Source organism: Helianthus annuus, chromosome 11 (assembly GCF_002127325.2).
Source record: "Helianthus annuus cultivar XRQ/B chromosome 11, HanXRQr2.0-SUNRISE, whole genome shotgun sequence".
Classification (NCBI taxonomy): Eukaryota; Viridiplantae; Streptophyta; class Magnoliopsida; order Asterales; family Asteraceae; genus Helianthus; species Helianthus annuus.
This window is the reverse complement of record NC_035443.2, coordinates 122,159,933-122,165,452: the sequence shown is the minus strand read 5'-3', so window position 1 is coordinate 122,165,452 and position 5,520 is coordinate 122,159,933. Positions and strand designations below refer to the sequence as shown.

The window sequence follows — 5,520 nt, the reverse complement described above, 5'->3', positions numbered from 1 at the left end:
TTACACTTTTAGCCAAGTTTTAAATTTATAAAACACGATATTTACTAACACTAAACACACATATGGGCAAGTGCACCCATCGTGGACGTAGTATAGTGTTGGTAAGATACCGAGGTCGTCCAAGGACACAAGAGCTTTTAGTACTGGTTTATCCTCAACGTCTAATCAAATCAAAATGTTAGAAAAGGTTTTTAAACTAAGAAAATAAAAACTAACTAAATGCTGAAAAATAAAAATAAAATAAAAACAGATAGACAAGATGAATCACTTGGATCCGACTCGTGTATTAGTATAACCTTTGATTATTTTCGCACTTTTCCACTTGTTTAAGAGATTATCTTAGTTATTGTAGTAGGCCCCTCTTTTGAAGGCGACGTTACCCTCAACCCAGTAGTTTGAGTCAGCAAGGATACAATCCTAAAGGGTTGGATTATTGGAAGATAATGAATTAAGTTATTAATGCAAATTATGGTAGGCCCCGCTTTTGGCGGTGACGTTACCCTCGACTAAGTAGTCTGAGTCAGCAGGGATACAGTCCTAAATACCCGGGTTATAGTATTAATAGTAGTTAACTTATGAGGGGGTCAAAGAGTTTGGATCCCCGCCATCCAATACCTATGGGCATTGAAGGAGATCCTACTAAATGTGACCCAGGTCCCTTGCAGGACCTCTAAACGCTGAACAAGGGCAAGACCCTTACCAAACCGTTCCCTTAACCCCCGACCAGGTAGCCAACATACCTCCATATAGACCGTGGAGATATGAATGGTGAAAATCTTTTATTTTATATAGACAGTAAATAATGCCAAGACACCACGGACAAACGATAAGGAAAGATCACCTTCAACATAAGCAACTAGTTATTAAAGTCATTAATACAAAACCAAATAAAAAGTGCAAAAGATTAAAAATAAAAAGTATTATACTAAACACTTGTCTTCACCAAGTGATGTAAGAGACTTAGGCAAACATGGCCTTGATTGTCAAGAACTCTTACGATCAATCTTGGATCCCGAGACGGCTCACACACTCTATGATGGACAATGGATGATGGTGGTGGATGATGGTGTTGTGATGGTGGTGGGTGGTGGATGAAGTGTGAGAGAGGTGGTGTGCCAAGGGATGAGTTGCAATGAAACCAAGCACTCCTATTTATAGGCTGAACAGAAGGCTGGGCACGGCCCCGTGTCCGCTGGACACGCCCCCGTGCCTGTTTGACACCCTCTCTCTTCATTAATTGTAATTCGCAATTACAATTAATGCGCCTGCTGTACTTTCGCCACGCCCCCGTGTCCGCTGGACACGGCCCCGTGGTGGGCAATAGAAGCTTCTATAGGTTTGTCTTTTCTGCTGCTTCTTGGGCACGGCCCCGTGCTGGCTGAGCACGGGGCGTGTTCAGTCTTCTGTCTTCTCTATTTTGCTTGGGAGGATGCCGTTGAGGGGTCGGGCAATCCACTTGTGTTCCTTTTCTTGTATTTATGTTAGATTTAGCTGTCTTTTTGCTTCTTTTGTGAATTTGAGCTCATTTAATCCTGAAAATACAAAAGGAAGACAAAAGCACTCTTTTTCCAACATTAGTACTTAAAAAGGGTTAGTTTTATGCCTTATTTGATGTATTTTATATGTTGCATTTTACACACATCAAATACCCCCACACTTGAACTTTTGCTTGTCCTCAAGCAAAACTCTTTAATATGTGGCTTACACTCCCAAATGGAATGGGTAGAAGAAAAGGTTTTGGCTTGTCATAGAGTGTCGGGAATCCAAGATCTTTTTGGGTTTTATTTTTATTTATTTACAATCCTATCCGTTATGATTTATTTAGAACGTTTCATATGATAAATTACTTATTTGGGCATAACATGCCTTTTTTAAAATTCCATTTATATACAAGTTCACATACCTCACGGGAGAAATCACTCACACTCGGCCGAAGGTGTATTTTTAGTGAATCACTCGAGAGCGGCATGGAACTTATTCCTACCATAAGCTTGCCAAGCAATCAATCCTCCTCCTTTTTAACTTGTTACCTTTGTAAATATCAAGAGGACTTTTTTGGGTAAAGGCTTGGGGTAAAGGTGGGTGAATGGGTTAGTGGTTAGTAGAAAAGGGCGAAAAGCGTAAAAAGCGTCGGTTTTCGTAAAACATTTTGTTTTAGTGACTTTTTATTTTTAGTGAAGTATTTCTTCAAACAAGCTTTTTGTTTTAAGAGCTTTGTTTGTTTATTTCCAACTTCATCATTTTTTTTTTAGTCACACGAAAACCGAGCTTGTTACTAAAATAAAGGGTAAAAATAAAAAAGGGTTTTGGTGGGTAAAAGGGTTTTTAGGGTAAAGAAATGAAAGGTTTAGACTCAAAGGGGTTAACTAGGGGGAGTTTTTAGGTGGGTGAAAAGAAAAATGAAAATAATGGTTTTGAAAGAAAAAGGGTTAGTCCTAATGCCTCCATCATTTACTTACTTGGGTTTAAGTTGGTAAGGACCGGGAATGAATCGTCGTGGCAAGTTCTAGAGTCATAAGAACCAAGCTGCTATTCACACAAGAAAAGAAAAATGAGCATTTAGTCTAAAGATGTGTATTTGTATGCTCAATAAAGGCTCAAAACTCACTTTTTGTGGGAATGGGTTTTTCTATGTGATCAAGTATATATAATCAAATTTTAACTTAAGCTTGTCATGCCGTTTCGTAATTTTCGTATGTTGGTTCTTTTTATCACGACGCTATTGGTTGTAAACTTGTAAAAATATAACCTTATTAATCTTAGAATTCCCAACTTAAACTTTAGACAAGTAAAGAAAAATTGAAAATTTTGAAAAAAAAAAAATTTGGGGTGATTAGCGGTTCCAATAGAGTTTTGTGTAAGGCTTGTTTTTAGGACTTGCAAAATTTCAAGGTTTTAGCATCCCCCCCCCCCCACACTTAAATTACACATTGTCCTCAATGTGTCCCAAAAATAAATTTTTAGGTTGATTAGATGTGTAATATGGTGTTAAAAGCAAAGATTTTATGTTACCGGCAGTTTGGACACGGCCCCGTGGGGACCGAACACGGCCCCGTGTTCAGGTGCCAGTAACAAAAATTACAGAAAAGAAACAGAAGCCTGGACACGGGGGCGTGTCTGGTGAACACGGCCCGTGTCCAGTTTACCTGAACTGGGCATTTTTCTGCAGGGGGTGCAGCACGGGGCCGTGTTGGTTGGACACGGCCCGTGTTGAACCTTCTGTGTCGGAGAAATTGATGTCGGGTTGCCTTGTTCTTGTGCATGGGGTCATGTTTCTCGTTCCCCTTTTCATCCTTTACCACCATGAGTGTGTTTTATTCCTGCAAATTAAAACTAAAAGATTAAACTAAACTAAGGATAGTTCCGCGGAATGCCTCCGTGGTGCGCCACGTTTATAAGGGTCCTTGGCTAGACCCAATGTGAGGTTATATATTTTCTGAGTGGGATGTTTGGCATCCCATGTTGCACCGTCGGAGAGCAGCATCCAAACTCGAATCAATAACCTTCATGTAGTTGACCGGGTCGTCGTCCTCTATTCTCTTCCCAACCTCGAATTTTACTTCATCATCTCCGTACCTTAGGGTGAGCGTTCCGTCATTCATGTCTACCACTGCTTGTGCGGTGGCGAGAAATGGTCTCCCTAGTATGAGGGGGACTTCGGTGTCTTCTTCCATATCGAGTATGACAAAATCTGCCGGATAGACAAATTTGTTTACCTTTACTAGGACGTTTTCGATGACACCTTGCGGGAATTTGACGGATCGATCAGCAAGTTGTATGCTCATTTTTGTAGGACTCGTTTTTCCTAGGCCGAGTCTCTTAAACATTGATGAAGGCATGAGGTTAATGCTAGCTCCAAGGTCGGCTAGTGCATTACGAACGGGGGAGTCTCCGATCGAGCAGGGAATCGTGAAGCTTCCAGGATCGATTTTCTTTTGGGGAAGTTTGTTGAGTACGAGGGCAGAGCATTCTTCGCCTAAGTTAACTAATTGCATGGTTTCAATTTTCTTTTTATGAGTGAGGAAGTCCCTCATGAACTTAGAGTATTTGGGCATTTGGGTTAGGACATCAATAAAAGGAATATTGGCATGCAATTGTTTTAATAGACTTTCGAATTTTGCGAATTGCTCATTGGTCTTTTGACGAATTAACCTACCGGGGTACGGAACTCGAGGAGCCTTGGTAGGCTCTGATGATGGAGGGGAGTTCTTCTCCTGCAGAGGCGGGGGTACAGTCTCTTCTGTCGGTGGTGGTGCTTCCGCAGGCCCCACGGTGCGGTTTCGTAAAGTGATGAGATGAACTTGCGCTTTCGGGTTTGTTTCGGTATTGCTTGGTAATGCACCTTGTGGTCTCTCGGAAAAATTTTGAGCTAGTTGATTTAATTGTTTTTCTATGTTTTGAATACTAGCTTGTTGGTTTCTAAAATTTGATTCTAATTGTAGAAACCTTTCCGAGTTTTTCTTTTCAGTGTCGGAGATGAGGCGAGATACAGTATCTTCAAGCCTTTCTCGTCCACCTTGTTGTTGAGTGAAATTTTGTGACTCATTTCTTGGTTGTTGAAAGTTTGTTTGTTGGGTTTGTTGGTTACTACCATTGCCGGGCTCTCTCCAACCAAGGTTAGGGTGGTTTCGCCATCCTTGGTTGTAAGTGCCGTTGGAGGACCCGACGGCCTAGGTCTATTTTCAATGTAGCTAACCGACTCTTGTTGATCGTCTGTTTCTTTCATACAACTCCAATTTTCATGTGGCCCACCACACCCTTCACAAGCCATAACCGAGACTGTTTTTGTCATTTCCAGTTTTTTTATTTTTGAAGAAAGAGCCTCGATTTGGGCTTGTAAAGAAGTGCTTTCATCAACCTTATGGGCGCCCGGGGCAATAGATTTATTGCCTCGGGGAGTGTGCCACTGAAAATAGTTTGAGCAATTTCCTCAATTTGGTTATATATTTCATGCGGGCGGCGATTACCTAAAAGTCCCCCGGAGCTAGAATCAAGTGTCTGCCTTGTGTGTGGCAACAACCCATTATAGAAAGTGGATACTTGTTGCCATATCGCAAGGCCGTGATGTGGACACTTTCGCAATAGCTCCTTGAACCTTTCCCAAGTTTCATATAAGGATTCCCCATCCTCTTGTGAATATGTATTAATTTCAGTCATTAATTTAGCCGTTTTAGCGGGAGGGAAATACTTATATAGAAATTTTTGGGCTAGTTCATCCCAGGTGTTTACCGATCCAGCTGGGAGGGCGTTGAGCCAAGCTTTTGCTCGGTCTTTTAGTGAGAAAGGAAACATTCGAAGGCGGATGGCGTCATTTGATGCTCCATTGATCCGAAAGGTATCACATATTTCTAAGAAATTAGTAATATGTAGATGGGGATCCTCGTCCGCAAGCCCATGGAAGGTTGCGGAGTTTTGGAGCATTTGTATCAAATGCGGCCGAAGTTCGAAGTTATTGGCTTCAATATTCGGTGCGTTGATAGCGGCGCCTAGGTTACCTACGGTGGGTCGTAGATAATCCAT

General features: G+C 41.5%; 1 non-coding gene across 1 annotated transcript; it reads left to right on the top strand.

Annotated features, from left to right (window-relative positions):
- Positions 1-5,056: 5,056 nt before the first annotated feature.
- On the top strand, positions 5,057-5,163 carry LOC118484434. The gene has a single exon (XR_004873545.1). It is a non-coding gene; the product is annotated as a small nucleolar RNA R71 (small nucleolar RNA).
- The last annotated feature ends 357 nt before the right edge of the window (positions 5,164-5,520 follow it).